At 35.9% G+C, this 18,074-nt stretch overlaps 1 pseudogene; it reads right to left on the bottom strand.

Annotated features, from left to right (window-relative positions):
- Window positions 1–731: 731 nt before the first annotated feature.
- The window catches only part of LOC113094700 (major facilitator superfamily domain-containing protein 4B-like), a 29,749-nt pseudogene continuing 12,406 nt past the window's right edge, over window positions 732–18,074 (bottom strand).

Here is an 18,074-nt window from a genome sequence, read left to right as displayed (position 1 = left end):
TTTTATGCTATAAATTACTTAATTCCCCTCCTGTAATAAAACATTCAAAACATATTCATAATTTAACAGCAAGTATTGTCTACGAGACACTGAACATAAAAAAAAATATATATATATATATATATATATATATATATATATACCAAAATTGGCAGAAGTACATGAAAAGCCAATTTCATCACCATGCAGAGTTTTTGTTGTTTGTTGAAATAAATGTGATAATGAAAGCACACAGTTTCCATTTGTATTGTTAAGTATTTCCAGCAGGTTATGACCCATGGATGGTCTCATCCAGAGTCACATTTAATTGATTCTGTTGATATAACAGCAAATGTTCTGCTCTGGTGCAGCTTTCTCTGAAGCAGGTGGAGCAGGAGCTAGTGGCACTTCCACCACGCTGATTTTTTAGATGATCCTGGATGGTGAACACATTGAGACAGAGTCATATAATGGTGTCCAATTTACTCAAATAGTATTAATATTACCAGTTAAGTTAGTAAATGATAACCATGTAAGTTTGTTGTTTTTACATGTGAGATTTCTGTGGATGTGGTTGCACAGGATCACACTGAGAAATAAGACGAAAACCGAGGCATCTGATGACGAAACCACACACCAAGAAACTGTAAGTCCCTTTTTTCTGAATTAGCTACAATAAATTAGCTCAGGGTTATTTACTTCCATAGAAAATCTTTCTCAAATGTTAAAAGCGGGAGCCTAAGTACTTACTGATCCAACCAACACCTGCAACGTCATTTCACCCATTCCAGCAGTTGTCACTAAGACTGTTGTTGCACATCCTGAAAAAAAAAGAGAACGCTTTACATAAAAAAGTACAATGTCATAGATCACTTTTTTCAACATACACATTAGTTCAGTTAACGTCAGGTAAAATTGTTTGACTGACTAAATCTTACAATGTTGATGTTCAGATTAAATTCACACGCACACACAGAGTCTGGTTTATCTTTGTGGGGACACTATGTGTGTGTGTGTGTGTGTGTGTGTGTACCTACTTAGCCATATATTGGTGACACTTTTGTAGCCGAAAGTGAGCAAAACCTGACAAAATCGCTAAAAGCCTCCATTTGGGGACATCCTCATTTGTAAAACTGGTATACAAATAGTTTTTTTTTTAGATTGTAAAACTGCAGAAAGTTTTCTGTGAGCGTTAGGGGTGGGGTTTAAGTTAAAAAGTATAAAACTATCTGTATATAAAAACAATAAAAGTCTGTGTAATGCCCCTCAATTTTACTCACTTTTGTTGTCAAGATTGAATTTTTATAATAATAAAAACTGAGAAATTCATAATATAAAATAAGATAAGATAAGAAAAACACTGTAATATAAAGTCTGTAATATCTTTGTAATATAAATATAAATTCATGATATCAAGTCTGTAGTATTTATTTAATTAATTATTATTTAAACTAATACTAATAATTAGTAGTGTGGAATATAATAATATATGTAATGATATATAATATTATTATGGAATATAAGAACAACAGAAAGTTAAAGGTCCCCACCATGATATATAACAGTATATTTGTGTGTAATTTACCGCGGTACTCTATTATATCCTCGGTATAGGCCAACAAGCAGGGGAAAACACTGCTGATGAAAAGCATAGGCCCCCTAAAAACTAGGTTCAAGAGTCAGGAATGAATATTAACTTGAAGATCTCAAAAATATTCAGGAAAATAATTAATCTCATTGAGCTCACTCACCATAATGCCTTCCGTCATGAACAGCACCATACTGCCTAAGATGTGGACACCAAAAAACGTAACCGGTAACCCATTCAGGCATGTCCTGCATGATGAAAACCTAAGGGGACCATAATAAAAAATTTTTTATAATAAATGTTTCTTGAGCATCAAATCATAATAATTTCTGAAGGATCATGTGACAGGCTGCATCTTTGCCATCCCAGAAATAAATGACATTTTAAAATATATAAACAAAAACGGTTTAGTTTAAATTGTAAAAAATCTTTCACAATATAGCTGTCCTGTATTTACTGTATTTTTGTTTAAATAAATGCAGCCTTCATAAGCCTTCGCTCAAAAAAAAAAAAAAAAAAAAAAAAAAAAATCGAACTTTTGCAGGAATAATGTTATTCAGTGATGTGCTAAATTAATACTGCTGTTCACTTGTACCTGTATCGTGTGGGGCAGACATTTCTGTGCATTCTGGTGCTTTAGTCTCTATTCCCAGCTCATCTTTGTCCAGCAGTTGCGGTGTGCTGTTTGGGCAGAAGGGGAGCAGCTTCTCTTGGTACATCAACACAAAAACCAAGATCGGCATGGGCAACTAGGAGAGAAAAACACTGCGATCTCAGTGATCCAAGACCTTTTCTACACCACACACAAGGCTATGCATCAGCTTACATTTATGAGAGCCATGATCCAGAAGGCGTATTCCACGTTGGGAGTGTGGGGAATCTTCAGTGTGGATTACAGGTGACCTGAAGCTGTATCTGAAGTGATGAATTACTTCTGTGGCATTTTCTGTGCTATTACTGCCCAGGCAGTGCTCTGATATGAAAGGGTCTGCAATCAGGGGGCTCACCAGAGCACCAGGCCCAATGAAGAAGTGCAGTGCCTGGAAAGAGAGTGAAAACACAGACAAGAGACTCCATTTAGAGCTGTCATGTTAAGGTGTTAATTTAATAAAATTATTTATAAACTAAATAAATAATGTATTTAATTACGCCCCTATCCAAACTGCATTCCCCTCCCAAAAAAATCTAATTTTGCATTAAATATATATATTTTCAATATGCGTTTAGTATTTCTGTTCTTTTAAGATAATTCCTATTACATAAGATACGAGACAGTATTTTGCACTACAATAATGATAATTTGGAGGTAAAATTATATTAACTGTTTTTATTTATTTATTTACTGCTTTATTCTGTAATTAAATATTAACAGGATTAGGACAGGAGGAAATTTTCTTTTCTTTTTGAAAAACTTTTTTTTTTTCTTTTGATTTTTGGGGTAGAATTTGACCATGGGCTCCTCCAGGTGAGATTTTAGACACTTTCTTGCATTTCTTTTCATATAATTCCATTTGAATTAGGTTACAACTTTTTCCACTATACAGTACCATGATTGAGCAACAAATAAGATAAATAAATAATAAAAAATGTTTATATTTAAAATAAACCCTGTGAATGTAATTTGATATATCTCTAGATACATCCCTGTAAATGTATGAAGATTTATATTTTCCTCACCTGATAAAGATAGCCGAGTCTTTCTTAAAAAATGGACACCAGTTGGATGTTTGCAATAGTGTCGATTTGCAATAGTGCCCATCGCCAGGCCTGACACTGCCATAGCAACCGCCAGCAGCAGCACATTATAGCAAAGTGGGATGATAGCAAAAACCACAGAGATGATGAGGGAGGAGAAGGAGAGAGCGATGAGGGCCCTGAACAACCTGATGACACAAGCAAAACAGATTGGATCTGTTAATTATCTGTCTTTATTTTTCAGACTTTTACTTTAGTTTAAAAATATTGCCAATTACAACTGCTAATGTTTAATATCTATAGTAAGACAGCTTAGTAAGCATTCAAGCTGCTGGTTATTAAGCCACTTATTAAGAAACCACAAATAGATCCTAGTGAACTGGCAAATTATAGGCCCATTTCAAATCTTCCATTTATGTCAAACATTTTTGAAAAAGTTGTGTCTGCTCAATTGTGCTCCTTCCTGCAAAAAAAGAAAAAAAAAAGATCTGTTTGATGAATTTCATTCAGGTTTCAGGCCCCACAATAGCACAGAAACTGCACTCATTAAAATGACAAATGACTTGCTTCTTGCGTCAGATCAAGGCTGTATCTCATTGCTAGTTTTACTTGATCTTAGTGCTGCATTCGACACCATAGATCATGACATACTCGTAGATCGATTACAACATTATACAGGTATTCAAGGGCAGGCTCTAAGATGGTTTAGATCCTACCTGTCCGATCGCTACAACTTTGTTTATTTAAATGGGGAGTCATCTCATTCATCACCAGTAAAATATGGAGTGCCACAAGGATCCATCCTAGGTCCTCTTCTATTTTCAACCATTTCAGCATAAAGGTGTTCTTCTGGGATGCTACAACTACAACTATGTTTATTTTCAAATTCACACATTCAAGGACCAAGACTCCATGGACCTACAGAACCTTAAAGACCTTAAACTTCTCTTGTATATATTAAAAGAGATTATTTTTTTCTCGCATATAATGCTTCATTACTGATCTCTTGTTGTAACTTGCAACTTTTTGGATTTATATCGTTGAGCTTCATGGAGTTCTGTAAAGTTTATATTGTTTTACATTGTGTAGTGGGATTACGAGGAAACATAAACTGTTTCAAAGCAAAACTGCTTTAAGTTCTTAATTCAAAAATCGCAATATGTTAGCCTGGACCAGAAAACCCGCCATATGGTTAAAGTTTTTTAAACTGAGCTGCATACATAAATAATAGCTGATAGAATAATAAGCTTTTGAATAAATAAGCTTTCCATTGATATATGGTTTGTTAAGATAGAACAATATTTGGCCGAGTAGCAACTGTTTGAATATCTTTAAATATTGAGAGAATCACCTTTAAAGTCTTTAGCCATGTGTATTACTAATGTTAGCACATTTATTGTATATTAACTTTAGGAAATTTACAAAATATCACCATGGAACATGATCTTTACTTAATATCCTAATGATTTTTAGCATAAAAGTAAAATCAATAATTTTGACACATACAATGTATTTTTGGCTATTGCTACAAATATATCCCAGTGACTTAAGAGCTCCAGGGTCACATATGCTCTGCACCAAATCAATCAACAGTAGTACAGTACAAAGTGTTCTCAAATCTGCAAATCCTGGTAACCTTTCGGGGACCCGTTTGGGAGTTTGCAGGAACAGACGTGCATATTTCTCCTAGCAACAAAAACCTTTCTGTGACTCTTTATCAACAGATGAACCACGATCCACTGATGCAGCTATTTTCAAACATTTCAACTAACAGTCACATGCATGCTGATTTCTTCTTTATAAAGTCTGATTAGATAACAATAGACATTAATGATGTGAAACCAATTAAAGAGAGATCTGATTTAGGGAGCGTATAAAATGACTGTCTAAGATCTTAGAGGAGAGGAAGCTGATGATAGGTGTGTGTTTTAATAATGGACATTGATCAACACATTTAAACACTTTCTCACTTCCCAAAGTGACTTATTGGAAGGTAATTGCAAATACGTCTGACTTCTGAATGAGGATGTTAATTTTCAACATAGCTATCATTCTGCGAATTGCAGGATGTAGTTTGTGATTATGGAGCTCTGAAGATAAGTAGTTATATTTATAGTCATATGGCAGCATAGAAGTAGGAGGCCTCATTTGTCTCATCAGCATGATGCCGCTCTGAAGCATCAGAGACCAAGTAAAATTGATTGCAAAATGATTGTCCAACAGAGGCTGCAATTTGTCAAATCCATAATTATTATTAATGCATCGCCCTGTTGTAATCAGATATCGCAGATTGCATTTGCCTTGCAGTTTTGGCATCGACTGCTGTACTAAAAAACACAACGGGTAATTCATTTATCCACATTTAGTGGTGGAAAATAGTTTAAACCATTCCTAAACACATAATGGAGTAACTAATGTTCCAATATCCTTTGAGCAAAAGTAAATGTAACTGATTTACAGGTTTCTCTTATTTGGCCAATACAACACTGTCCGATACAGCCAGTCAGTATGCAACATACAGGTTTAATTATTTTTTAAAGCATTCATTCAATACCACATATGGCCATGACTTTCTAGACAAAAATATGATGTGAATATGAAAGATAATTGTTTATAAGCATCGGTTAACCATTGTATTTTAATGAGAGGATGATATGTGAAATGCAAACGGTCATGTCATGAGATGTTACAGTTTTGCAAACTGAGATGAGAAAGGGACACCTGTTTTATATGATGATGCACAGACTTGTGCTTTCTTTCCCCTTGTTTCATCTTAATTTTAGTTGTAGGGGATCCCAGATCTCAAATAACTGTTATTTCTTCTTGTCCCCACTAGATGTCATGACGTCTAATCAATGAAATTGGGTAAGAAATGATTTTATAAGTCTACTTTTAGGAGCCATTTTATTATTAAATTACTCACAACTATTGCAAATATTTCATTTATATATTTATTTTCACATTACAGTTGTCAAATTCATATTGTATGTATTACAGCTTTTTTTTTATCCATAAAACTTTAAATCAGAAAATAGAAAATACAGAAGACACAAACACACAGCCTCGTCTTTAGTTCATCCATGTCTGCTGATATTTGGTATGGGTGCCACGTCAGTGTTGTGCAGCTGGCATGACCCTCCCCCCCTGCCTGACATTTAGCAACACTTTCTCTCCCAGCACTAATACGTACTCACACGTAAACTGCGTATAATTAGAAATCTGTACACAGAATAATTGCTTGACTCTTGCAAAGTGAATTTTTATTGTCTCACGCAGTGAATCTTTAAATATCTTCTCTCTCTCTCTCTCTCTCTCACACACACACACACACACATACACAGAAATTCTCTGCAGGTTTGTAATTAAAGCTGTATAGTTACAGCAGGGGTAACATGGACCTGACATTATCCTGGTCTGGGGGATTTCCCAAAGGACAGGCTGACATTACTAAACACTTAAAGGGGATCTGAACAAAAACCAACATGAAGAATGAAACATCCAAATCTGAGGAACAGTTTAAGCAATATTGCATGAGCGACAGTGATGTTTCAGAGTCATTTCATCAGATAATGAAAGAAAAATAATCAAGGAAACCAGAACTAATGCCTATTAGTGAAATATTACTCTGAACCAAAGTTATCTTCACCAAATGCTCTCCAGTGCACAATACAAGGCACAAAAAAAGCCTTCCCAAGGCTTTAAAGGCAATAAAATCGAAACAAGATTTTCCAACATCCACCGCACAGACCTCAACCACAACAAATCAATCTATTCCACCTTGACACACCAAGGTAGACTATCTATTCCACCGCCTTGAGGCAGGAGCAGGACCATATCCTATGCTTTATCTGAAAACCAATTCCCCTCCTCCAAACAAGATAAATGAGAGGCATGAGATGAGGCTTCGGTGGGGCTGTTTACAGGTTGGTTACGGGCAAACTGTTCTGTCATAATTAGAGCTCCATAGACTTCACTGTGCTGCTGCTCTGTGAATCTGACTGAGATTGAATGGAGTCCTGAAACAGGAATGCATCTTTTACTTTGCACCCTATATTGCTCCATCATGTTTTAGCATGCACCCTTTTGCCTCAGTATCACACTTTAGTAGCTTAAACTATTAGTGTTGTATTGACTGGATAATACTTCATGCATCCTGAATCATGTTGGAGTATATAAACTATTAGCATTGCGTCATGCTTTAGTATACAAATTATTAATATTGCATCATACTTTAGTATGCATCCTCATGCTTTAATATACAAACTATTAGCACTGTATTATAACTAAGTATATAAGCTTTTAGCACTATCATTCTTTAGTATACAAATTATTAGCAGTGGGTCATACAGTAGTATGCACTCTTTATAATGCTTTAGAATACAAGCTATATATAATTCTTTAGTATTCAAACTATTAGCATCACATCGTACTGTAGTATGCATCCTGTATCATGCTTTAGTATGTAAACTTTTTGCACTGTATCATTCTTTAGTATGCACCCTTAATCATGCTTTAGTATACACAACTTTTACAATACAGCTTGCTGTAGTATAAAAGCTACAGTATTAGAATTGTTTCACACTTGTATATAAAACATCATTCTTCATTAATGTTCACTTCTTGCTTTAACATGCTTGGTATAAACACTTTTTGCATTGAATGATGATTTAGTATTCATCTTTATACCCATTGATTTAGCAGATTGATAGCTGAAGAGCAGAAGTTGAGGTCAAGTTGGCGAAATCATTTGGTTTTAGTATGTAAATGTGGTCATCTTTAGAAACATGTGCCATGAAAGTATGTCAATTTAAAAAGTTTGTATATGATATGTAAAGAAACATGAAAAGCATGCTATGGAAAAAAGGTAAATCATCTTTGCTGTTCAGCCAGCTGTTCAGACTGATGGAAACCATCTGTGAAGATCTGAGACAAAAGCAGGCTTCCATGCACACAAGAGCAGGCCTGTGTGATAATCACAATGCTGAATACCATCTGAATATGCAGATTAACAGGAAGATTCTCTGAAGGTTTCTGAGAGGTTTAGATTGTGCTCGCACACAGCCGTCTGGCTGAGAGAAGATAAGTTGGCCATAATTCTGACGAGACGCCTCTCGTTTTTGGCATCCACAACAGCCACAATTTATTCTGAGCCTTGGCTTTTAGGACCACATGAAAAACTAATTTCCATTGAAAATCTCCTGCCAAATACCCCACAAAACCTGCTCATACACAATCTAGCAAGCCTTTTGTAACAGATCTAAAGCATCCAGGAATGATGCATAACGCTTTTTTATATGCAATCAAGGTCACTTTAATGATCATCATTTCCAAATAACCTTGAGCAGCGAGTCTATCGTAAAGCCATGAACAGATTACCAGCACGTCTGATGGATAATGAATAATTATAGCTCCAGGCCTGGATAATTATTGTCGGTTTTGATATGTGAGATGAGTGTCAATGGATGGATATGAAAATCGACATGCTGCTTGATCTCATAGACTGTCTGGACGGGTGTTCTGGTCTGCTGATAAGTCTTTCATTACGACACCCTCTCGCCCCTGGAGCCTTCATCCTCCCCTGCTCCTCCTCCTCTCCCCCCGGCGGTGTCCTCGCTTAAAATAGAGCTACATACAGACTGGACCTGACCAGACTGACAGCTGAGAAAGAGGGAGAGCGGGAGAAGAGAGGGAGAGGGAAGAGAAATGAACTCCCACTAGATAAGTGCACAGCATCCTTCTGTACTTAAAGAGCTTAAGTCGTGTTGCTTTGAGCTTCCAGGTCATCTATATGCCAGTGTTCACACCAAGAACGATAACTATAAAGATAACTTTTAAAGGTAACGTTTTTTCATCTGCCACTTTAAATGCTTGAGCTCTTTAAAATTGGTGTATTTTGATTGGCTGCATCGGCTAGAGAAAATTTGTATTTAAAGTGATTCCAACTATATTATTCTTTTGTGCTTTTAACAATATAGTCGCGGTATGGACTTAGCTATTCTTTTAAATAATAATAATAATCAAAAAAGATTAACTATTTCTTGAGCATTGTTATCCTTGGTGTGAACAGGCCTTCAATTTTGATTAAATGCACTTTTAGCTCATGTAAAATATATGGTTTTATTTTTTTTGGTCTTCCACTTATGGATCTGTCAAAATTTCCCTTCAATAAATGTGCTCTAGAATGAGAATGTCCCGCCCTAATACCACCTGCTTTTGACTAGCACTAGCTAATACAAATAATACTTCATCCCTGGGTCTCTGGAAATGCTTACTTTCTTACTATACAGTAGGCAAGGCAAGGAAAGTTTATTTTCCACATTTCGCACACAATGGTAATTCAAAGTGCTTTACATAAAAGAAAGTAAAATAATCAAGAAGCCACAGTAAGTGAAAAAACATGTAAAAAATAGTCCAAATCCATAGTATTGAAAAAACAGTAAAGACTTCATGATTTGTGAATGACAGTTATGTGAAAGTTACCAGGTGAATTTCATTCACCAAAATGATTTATTAATCGCGATTAGGTTTGTTTCAAACCTGCAGTTTTGTGAGTGCTAAAACAGTGCTTGTCAAGCTTTAAAGCACAGAAGATATTTGGAAGAATGATGGTAATAGTATAGAAAATAATACTATGGAAGACAATGGCTATCAGCAACTGTTTGGTTACTAACATTCTTCAAAATATCTTCTTTTATGTTCAGCAGAAGAAAACAAATTCATACAGATTTGGAACATATGGAGGGTGAGATAAATCTTTAATTAAATTGCCACCAAAGATAATTGTAAATGTTATTGCAATAGATCAAGAACAATAGGTCACCATTTATTCACACTCATTTGTTCCAAACTCATATGGCTTTTTTAATTCTTTTGAGTCAAAAAATCTGACTCAAAAGAATGATTCATTCATAAATCACTTCAGCTCTCATAAAATTTTACAAACTTGACGAGCAAAGCCAGGGCATATGTCTTTAATAACTTACATTTCCATCTTTTCCTCACACAATCATTTTTATGCCTTTGTAAGAAAGTACACAAGTCTTATGAACCACTTTTATTATAGGTATATTAAAGAGAGAGGCCATAACTTTTGTCTATAACACAAAAGAAAACATTAAAGTGAGTAATTAATTACATTTATTCACATTAAAGTACAATGTAATGAAAGAATCAACAGATCTTTTTTTCCATATTGTGACATACAAACAAGTGAAATGGATTATTGAAAAACAAAAAAACACACAAAATGAAGGACAGGACTTGGTTCTTGTGCCTGTTGTCGGTTGTAAGAAAGATACAGGATTTAAGTGGAATTAATGATTGCAGAAGTTGATTTAATCAGAAGGGCCCATGGATGATTCGTTCACAATAAGATCATTAAGAAAAAGCATGAGTTGAATTTTCATTTCATGCTGACTTTTTTTTAGTGGTATCCTAAATTAGGCCACTCAAACCAACGCATGCAAGTTTGAATAGTCATTCAACCCCAAGCAAGCAAGTCGTTTCTGTCCAGAGATCTTACAATTCGTTTATTGTAAGAGACTTAAAGGGTTAGTTCATCCAAAAATGAAAATTATGTCATTAATAACTCACCCTTATGCTGTTCCAAACATGTAAGACCTCCTTTTATCTTCGGAACACAGTTTAAGATATTTTTGATTTAGTCCGAGAGCTCTCAGTCCCTCCATTGAAACTGTGTGTACGTTCTACTGTCCATGTCCAGAAAGGTAAGAAAAACATAATCAAAGTAGTCCATGTTACATCAGAGGGTCAGTTAGAATTTTTTGAAGCATCGAAAATACATTTTGGTCCAAAAATGGCAAAAACGCGACTTTATTCAGCATTGTCTTCTCTTCCGTGTCTTTTGTGGGAGAGAGTTCAAATCAAAGCAGTCTGGATATCCAGTTCGGGAAGGAATCATTCAGTTCACCAAATCGAACTGAATCGTTTTAAACGGTTCGCATCTCTAATACGCATTAATCCACAAATGACTTAAGCAGTTAACTTGTTTAATGTGGCCAATATCCAATATCCCGGAGTAATGCATTTACTCAAACAGTACACTGACTGAACTGCTGTGAAGAGAGAACTGAAGATGAACACCCGAGCCGAGCAAGATAACGAACAATAGACTGACTCGTTCACAAGTGAAGAACCGTTTCTGTCAGATGCGTCCGATTCGTGAACCTAGGAGCTGATGATACTGTGCATGTGTGATTCAGCGTGAAGCAGACTGACACACAGCAGATCTGAACTGAACTGATTCTTTTGGTGATTGATTCTGAACTGATTCTGTGCTAATGTTATGAGCCCAGGTAAACCGAAGGCTTGAATCAAGAGCAATCATCGCAAATGACGCCATTACGTCGAGCTTAAAAGAACCGGTGAAATGTTTTCTTCAACCGGTTTATTGAATTGAACTGTCCGAAAGAACTACTGGTGATCCGAAAACCGATGCAACCGGTTCTTCACTCGTGAACGAGTCAGTCTATTGTTCGTTATCTGGCTCGGCTCGGTGTTCATCTTCACAGCAGTTCAGTCAGTGTACTGTTTGAGTGCATGCATTACTCAGGAAAATTGGTTTGTTTGAACTCAGAGGGAGTGTCAGCCACATTAAAAAAGTGAACAGCTTAAGTCATTTGTGGATTAATGCGTATTAGAGATGCAAATCGTTTAAAACGATTCAGTTCGATTTGGTGAACTGAATGATTTGTTCGCGAACCGGATATCCAGACTGTTTTGATTTGAACTATCTCTCACAACAGACACGGAAGAGAAGACAATGCTGAATAAAGTCGTCATTTTTGCCATTTTTGGACCAAAATGTATTTTCAATGCTTCAAAAAATTCCAACGGACCCTCTGATGTCACATGGACTACTTTGATGATGTTTTTCTTACCTTTCTGGACGTGGACAGTAGACCGTACACACAGCTTCAATGGAGGGACTGAGAGCTCTCGGACTAAATCTAAAATATCTTAAACTGTGTTCCGAAGATAAAAGGAGGTCTTACGGGTTTGGAACAGCATAAGGGTGAGTTATTAATGACATAATTTTCGTTTTTGGATGAACTAACCCTTTAACATTATTGGTGCCACCAACCAAGCCGAACGGACCAGATCATTCGTTAAAGGATATCCTCTCTCATTTCACTCCTCAGTCAACAACGTGTGGCAGGACAGTAAGAGGGGGCGTTCCGTCTTTGCCAGGAATTTGGCACACACGAACAAAGAATTATCTCCAAAAATTTGCAAACAAACATTTCTTTTTTTCTGCATCAACACACAGGAATCACAAGCTGACAGAACAGGTATTCAATGACACTCTGTCACACTTTTTTTCATGCATTACACTCGATCTTTCAAAACTCATAGCTTTACATCAAAAAAGTTATTGAACTTGATCGAACCGAGTGCAGAGCCCAGAGGCACTCAGCTCGTCAGGGGAAGTGGCTGGTGAAGTTGAGTGTGCTGGAGGAATCACATGGCTAACTTAAGTGTACTCGCTCTCTCTCCTAACCTCAGCCCGGCTGCCAGCTCTCTAGCCAAGCGAGACAGATCACTCCCTGCAAACACTAGTAGAGGGAAAATGGGAGAAAAACAAAGATTGGGGGTAATACGAGGGATTCAGTGAATGGGATAATACAGCATTTTAAGATGGTTGGAGAGGAACTTTGAGATAAGACTCAAGACATTCCCTTATTCAGGACATACGCGTATCGTGTATCATGAGCAACAAAAAGGACAGACAAAGGAAGGTATTACATTGCTGCTTATTGCGTCACATTTTTTGGATGAGGGGAGGTGTTACGTCAAAATATTTTGATATTTTGGAATGGATGAAGCATGAGACAATGTATTTCACATTAGATGCAACAAGCCTGTTTTCCCCTCACACACTACCTCTGTGGGTAGCATTGAGCGTCTTAGAAGGACCCAGTGAATAGTAATGAACTAAGCTTGTGTGTCTATTCGACAGAGCAGAAGAAGGGGGAAGAGGTGGGGGCTGTGCAGTGTGTGTGTGTTGCAGGGAGGGCTGTGAGAATAAGGCAGAGGGATGCAGAGGAGAATGGAGACAGCCTTCCCATTCCTCCGCTCCTCCCCTCTCACTTCTGCTTTTCCCTGAAAGAAGGAAGGGAGTTCTGAAGATGTACTACTGAATTCTTATGTAATCCAAAAAAAAAAAAAAAAAAAAAATATTGTCCTCTTGACAGGGTCTGCCAGGTTTCTGTGAAAAGCGGCACTGAAAGGAGAAGAGTTGTGAAGATGTACTCCTGAATTTTGTGATATCCATTTTTTTTGTCTGATTTTTCACCAATTTCTCAGTGAAGATATGCGGGATTTCTGTAAAACGACATGTTTCAGAGATTCTAGTTTGAAATAAAGAGAGAAAGAAGCAAAATAAATTCACCTTAGAGAGGCAGAGCACCTGCACAGAGACCCTTCTGCTCTGTGCTCCTCTACCCACCTAAAGGGACACCAGAAAGGAAAAGACTGTGGAAGAAACATAATGTTTGGTAAGAATAATTTTTATTTATTATACACACACACATATACACACACACACACACACACATTTATATTAATATAACGCATCTACATTTATAGTAAATTTATACTTAGTATAAATCAGAGTATAGTTTTTTCATAATTAAAATACTGATGTTGTTATTATGTATGTGAAGATTGCAATGGCTTTTTTTCAACAGTTGGTAGAACAAATAAAATTAAATTTTTTACAATAAAAAGATTTACTGAATAGTAGAATATGTATTATTTATGACATTTTTATATTGTATATAAATTTTCGCTTGCTGCTGTTTCATTTAATGTTTATGTAATACGTAATAATATATATATTAGTGTTCCTGTAGCTCAAGTGGTAGAGCATTGTGTTAGCAAGCAATATATATAGTTTTGTCACAATAAAAATTTTAATGTCATTTAAATGTGTAGTTTTCTACGCTTTGTTCTCAACAGTTGGTAAAACGATGGAGAATCTGCCCCCCTCCTCATGAAATGTCACCCGATCAGTCTTCCTTTCCCACCCCTAGACTTAAATGTTGTGCCCTTAAACAGGTGTTGATCTCTCTGTTGGAAAGCTGATAAACACATTTGTGTTCAGATGAGAGAATTCACATAAATAGGGTTTCTGAGGGTATGAAGAGTGAAGCATGCGTTGTCTGTGTAACTGAAATAGCAGTTGTAGTGTTGAGAAGTGGGGGACACATACAATAGCTCTCCCCCTCCCTCTGTGTGCTCTCCATCTAAGAGGCAAAGGCTCAGAGCCAAAACTGAAGCACAAGGACTCATTGAAGAAAGTAAGAAAGAGGCTTGGTTAAAGATGGGGCCCGTTCTCACCCTTGTTTCATATTTCATTGTGCCATTTAAAAATGTTTGAATTCCTTTGTTGTTTTCTTTCATGACACAGAAACATTGTAACCAAATTTAAAGCAATTAGATTTTTCATGCTCTCTCTGTCCAATTATTCACAACATATGCAGCAGGTTTCCCATTCCTTCATCCTCAGTCTGGTGAGCTATTCATTTGTTTTATATGTTTAATGTTTTAAGCATCCTTTATTATGTCTTTTTAATACATACTCAAACAATGAGTGTGCTTTATGTTACATCAAAAACTTCCATTTGACCGAGCACTGTAATGTTTTTGTCTAATCAACTTTTCATAGGATGTGATTTCTATAGCGATTTGGAAGCGACTCCAATCAGAGATATCGTAAGAGCCTCTAAACACACAGTTTTGCTGTGTTGCACAAGCTTGGCATAATGATCATTATTGCATGTGTCTGTTATAATGTGAAGAGTTATATCTAATGCATAAACCTGAATCACTTAATTTAACTCACTGGCCTGAGTAAGGCTGAGGCTGAATTATAATGCATGTGAAACAATCCCGTCAGATTACATTTGTATTTCTATGTATATCTGCCACACAAGTTATTCTTGACAACATTTTAATTGGCTAGGTTTGCTGCTTGATTAAACCTGTCACCTACTAGATATAACAACAGAGCCATGGTACTGTGATTTACTGCAGTTGTTACTGTTGCCATTAGTTATTCTATTTGAATTAGTGTCTCTGAATAAGCATCAGAAACAGGGAGACGGCCTTAACTGCCAGAGACTTAATGAGCTCACACATGCACATTGTTGCTCATATCAGTGAAAGTGTGGAGTATTTATTTGATATTCAAAATATAAATTGTACCACCACACTAATGACTGGGAACCACAACTTTTTAGGTTTTCATTCAGCTTTCATAGCCTTGTTTCTGATCTACATTCTTTATTTTCTTACATTTGAATCAAAAAGATGAATACAATTATTTTCAATATGGAACAATGTTTTTAAATTTAAAATTGTAGTAAATTTTAGTATTATTTACAACTCGTGCGAACGATTTAGTATATTGAGGGAACAAATTAGTAAATCGTGGTCACAATTTATAAATCGAGTGAACGAAACAGTAAATAGATGGAATGCAATAGTAATCGTGTGCACGTTTTAGTACATTGAGGGAATGAATTAGTAAATCGTACATTCGATTTAGCGGACTATTTTTTTCCTGCATGCCATGTGCAGGGCTCCGTAATTTTAGTACCTCAACTTAAACTTATTTTATTCCAGTTAGTGGCCAGGGTCACATTTTTTACATTTATTTAAGATTTGTATGTTTTTTTTTTTATATAAAACATTTATGTTTCTTTATTTTATCCTTTAGCAATTAATGAAAATAATTTGAATAGTTTTAGTTAAAAATAAGAACATTTTGAATAGGTTTACATGTAGTGTTGGGAATATTACTTTGGAAATGTACTGGGTTACTCATTCAAATGTAATAATAAGCAGTGTAACTATTTTAATGACTTCATTAAAGTAATGTAACTGATTACATTTGATTACTTTTAAAAATTTCTAGTGAATTTGTTACATTTGTTAATTATTTTCAATCATTTAAAGCAGACAGCATTAACCTTACAGTAATGCTCAACACTGATTACTGTCATTCTTTCAAAATCCTTCTTTACTTGAATTAAGATTTTTAGCACAGTCACCACAAAATCAGACTTTAGCACCTCTTTTTTTTTAGCTTGAGATCATTCAGATATTTTTTTTTCAGCACTAGGATGAATTTTTATCACTCGCCATAGTGGCAACTCTCAGACAGGTTGTAACCTAAAAAGCTTTCAGCAGCAATGTGGACTGATGTAACTGGCAGACGTGTTGCGCTGCAAATTCAATCAAGAATACCAATCAAAAGCATTAAAACATCATTGCTTTACTAAACAACCTTTAAATGGCAGGAGGCATTGTGCACATCAAAAACAGGCAAAGCAACAAATTAATATTACTCAACATATCCTAGCTTTTGGAAATTGTTCATATGTAACCCCCCTTTGTAACTGTTAAAAGCAATTTATAGTTCATATGCTCCAAATAAGAAAAATTTGTGCATTTCTGCAGCTAAAATTTGCGATTGCTAGCTTATGTTCCTCCAATTATCAATCTGTTCTAGTCTATTTGGAGAGACACTTTCATCAAATCCAGAGACGGGTTTCTATTCGAAGTGTAATGCTCAGATAATGAGGTAGGAAGATATGCAATGGCAGTATGAATATTGTTTGTGATGTGTTGTCATGACACATACAGGTCTTTTTCCCATTCTGACCACACTGTGTTGTCAGAATACATTAGGCTATGAATATAAATGTTAATCAAATATTAATCAGCTCTGATACACAGTGGAATTGATGACACGTGTAGACTCTCTCTATAATCAGCTCTTTGCCAGATATTTATGAAGATGAAAGGGCAGAGACAACCAGTGTGTGTGTGTGTGTGTGTGTGTGTGTGTGTGAGAGAGAGGCAGAGAGAAATGCAACCATCAAAACCGGGAATCTGCAACACACAATATGAGATTCACAGAATATAAGCAACTGTTTTATTCTAAACTAATAAATGTTGTGGAAATATGATGCTAGCATTCATATACATATTTGTTTTGCCAGCATCTTTAGTCTTTTGTCATTTAACCGTCGCAGTCAGATATTGACAACTGCACAGGTTTTCAGACCCCTCAGCACAAATGCGAGACTGACATTGCCTTTATGGAGCAGTTCAATAAACAAGAAGAAAATACTGACTAACTTACATTTTAGACACCAGTTAGTTTGTCTGTATTTTGCCTTGCAAAATAGTCCCAAAGAAAGCAACAGCTTGCTTATATTCCACAATCACACAGTATTGACATTGCTGAACGAATCAGTGTTTTTAAACTAATCAGTTGAGAAAATGATTCAATGACTCAGTCGTAAAGAGTCATTTGTTTCATTCCTGAATGAATCATTATTTTAAATGAATCAGTTGATTGCATGAATTAGTCTCAGCCTCAGATGTCACTCCCACAGACTGTTGGCCAAACATCTGATGCACATGGCACACAAAAGTAGATTCACTTCAAGAGTTTTGAAGTCATCGGATTGGTTGAATTATACAGGATTTCCAGGAGTGTGTGTCGCGTTCTTTAACATTCTTCCTGGAAACAAAGATACCGTGCACCCCCCCCCCCCCCATTAAAAGAAGAAAGCCATCATGTTTACAACTGTTGAAGAGCTGTTTATTTCCTTCCTGAATTGAACAGTTGCTGAATTCTTAAAAACATACCCTGTGTCCCAGTGTTCATACTATCCATCCTAAAAAGTATGTGATATTAGAATAAGGTGTCCCAAAGCATAGTAAGTTGAAAAGTGTATGCCAAAAGTACTGGATGGTATACTATTTCAGGTCGATA

The sequence above is a fragment of the Carassius auratus genome, unplaced genomic scaffold, assembly GCF_003368295.1.
Source record: "Carassius auratus strain Wakin unplaced genomic scaffold, ASM336829v1 scaf_tig00215416, whole genome shotgun sequence".
NCBI classification, from domain to species: Eukaryota; Metazoa; Chordata; class Actinopteri; order Cypriniformes; family Cyprinidae; genus Carassius; species Carassius auratus.
The sequence above is the reverse complement of the archived record's forward strand: the minus strand, read 5'-3'. Positions and strand labels throughout refer to the sequence as shown.